The 2,824-nt window shown below is 37.2% G+C and overlaps 1 long non-coding RNA gene across 2 annotated transcripts in view; it reads right to left on the reverse strand.

Moving 5' to 3' along the window:
* Positions 1-1,612: 1,612 nt before the first annotated feature.
* Positions 1,613-2,824, reverse strand: part of LOC114008823 (uncharacterized) — a 44,880-nt gene continuing 43,668 nt past the window's right edge. For both annotated transcript variants that reach the window (XR_003550327.1, XR_003550326.1), the window contains one exon: positions 1,613-2,115. This is a non-coding gene — a long non-coding RNA (uncharacterized LOC114008823). The remainder of the gene's footprint in view (positions 2,116-2,824) is intronic.

Below are 2,824 nucleotides of genomic sequence, written 5' to 3' on the forward strand. Positions count from 1 at the left end.
GTTGGCTGTATGTTTGGGAGTTTACTTCTGGGAACTCTATTCTATTCCATTGGTCCACCTGTCTGTTTATGTGCCAATACTATGCTGTTTTGATTACCACACCTTTGTAGTATATTTTTGGGTTAGGTAGTGATATGTCACCCACTCCACTCTTGTGCAGGATTGCTTTGGCAATACAAGGTCTTTTATGACTTCAGAAAAATTTTATAATTGTCTTTTCTAGATCTGTGAAGAATGTTTCTGGTACTTTTATTGGGATTGCATTAAATATGTAGATTAATTTGGGTAGAATTGCCATTTTGATTATATTAATTCTTCCAATCTGGAAACATGGGATGTCCTTCCACTTTTTTGTGTCATTTTCAATTTCTTTTTTTAGCTTTTCATAGTCTTCCTTGTGGAGGTGTTTAATTTCTTTGGTTAGATTTATTCCTAGGTATCTTATACTTTTTGTGGCCATGGTAAATGGAATTACTTTTTTCAGTTATATCTAAGTCTGCCTGCTCTTCATATATAGAAATGCTATAGATTTCAGTATGTTGATTTTGTATCCTGAAACTTTACTGTATTCATGTATTATTTCCAGGAATTTTTTCATGGATACCATTGGGTCTTCTATGTATACAATCATGTCATCTGCAAAGAGAGTTTCACCTCTTCTTTTCCTATTCGAATGCCTTTTATTTTATTCTCTTTTATGATTGTGTTGGCAAGGACTTCCAGTACTCTACTAAAAAATAGTGAAGAAAATGGGAATCCTTTTATTGTACCAGTTTGTAGTGGAAAAGCTTTCAGCTTTTCTCCATTTAGGTTGATGTTCACTATGGGTTTTTCATAGATAGCTTTTATTGTGTTGAGAAATGACTCTTCTATGCCAATTTTGCTGACAGTCTGGATCATGAAGGGATGTTGTATCTTAGAAATGCTTTTTATGCATCAATTGATATGATCATATGGCTTTTATCTTTCTTTATATTAATATGCTGTATTACATTTATGGTTTTGCATATGTTGAACCAACCTTGCTTTCCTGAAATAAAGCCTGCCTGGTCATGATGGATATGATTTGCTAATATCTTGTTGAGAATCTTTGCATCTATATTCTTCAGAGATATTGGTCTATAGTTTTCCTTCCTTGCCCTGTCCTTATCTGTTTTAAGGATAAGGGTAATGGAGGCTTCATAGAATGAATTAGGGAGAGATTCACCCTTTTGGGTCTTTATAAGTAACTTGAGCAAAATGGAGGTTAACTCTTCTTTAAGTTTTGTAAAATTCAGAGGTGAAGCCATCACAACCAGGCTTTTTTTGTTGGGAGGTTATTTATTACTGATTCAATCTCCTGGCTTGTTATAGGCCTATTCAGACTGTCTATATCCTCCTGGCTCAATCTTGGTAGATTATGAGCCCATCTTCTTACTTCCTAAAATCATAGAAGAATATGTTTTCCCTGAGACCTCTCAAGCAAATATCTGATGGCTTTAGAGGTTATGGACACATTTGCTATCTAGAGGTGAGAAATGAGAAATGAAAACTCAAATGCAGTAATGTACATTGTAGCAAATATGAGTTTAACCCGTTTTTGAAAATGAAGCTCTCTTTAATTTACTGTCAGTGAACTTAATTAGTTCACAAATTGATCATGAAAAACAGTCAAGGTAAATTTAGTCACTTGTTATTTGTTCTAGTCTGCTTGAGAGAGTCACCAGTCATTTCAGGATGTTCCTTTCCCCTCTTTTTTTGTTATCCTCATGGGATGATCCAAGGTGAAAGAGGCTTCCAAATATTCCTGGCATCATGCAGTAGGCATCAGGCCAAGGGCATCAGTAGGTATGATGCTCAAAAAAAATTAACAAGAAATAGTTTTAGACACAAACCAATCATAACAGATACCGAACAACAGAACTGAAAGGGCCTTCCTGGTGAGTAACAGCTGATGGCAGCCCTGCCTGTCAGCTCCCATTCATGGAGGCTTCCAATGGGGCATATTATTTGAACCTTGGGACATACTACAATAGCATGGCATCTATGGCTGAGATATCTGCTTCCTATTACTCTCAAGTTGCTGATTTTGAAGATCACACAGATGATTTTAGATGTTTTGGGACCACTTGACATCTAGATATGAGAAAGAAAAAAAATCAGAATATAGTGTTTCACAATTCAAGCAGTTTTATATATATATGTATATATATATATATATATGTGTGTGTGTGTGTGTATGTATATGTGTGTGTGTATATATATATATATATATATATATATATATATATATGAGAGAGAGAGAGAGAGAGAGATTTGTGCTGTAGAGTATGTGTGCTTGCCAGAGAGACAGAAAGTGAGAAATAACCCACCCAGGGGGATGGCCATGTGACAATCCATTCTCCTCTTGGAAATGGACATGCACGCACATGCGCCCAGTGTGAGTTTCAAATCACCAGGTCAGGTACTCAAACTATGGTCAACCAAGTGGAAGTCGAGCACATTAACCGCTATGCCACCTGCTGCCCCTGCAGTTACAACTTTTCTGTGTTTAAAAAAAAAATGATAGATGCAAAAGGCCACTCCTATACACACAGCTCAAGAGAATGGGGAGTTTTGACTCTGACATCTGCTTGGCTACAGCCCTGTGGGAGCCCTGCTGCAGATTTTTTCTGCAGAGACCACTCTGTTGCCTTTTATCCTTTGCTGCTGCAGAGCCATGCTGGAATGGAAGACTTGTCTGTAAGAATTGCTTTCTTTCTCTGAGACTTCACCTGGAAGCATGTTACCAGACCCCAACCTTATCCCAGTCTACCCTATCTGACGTTCCCCAAAGACTCAGCAG

This window comes from Tupaia chinensis, unplaced genomic scaffold, assembly GCF_000334495.1.
Source record: "Tupaia chinensis unplaced genomic scaffold, TupChi_1.0 Scaffold000399_1, whole genome shotgun sequence".
In the NCBI taxonomy this organism is placed as follows: domain Eukaryota; kingdom Metazoa; phylum Chordata; class Mammalia; order Scandentia; family Tupaiidae; genus Tupaia; species Tupaia belangeri.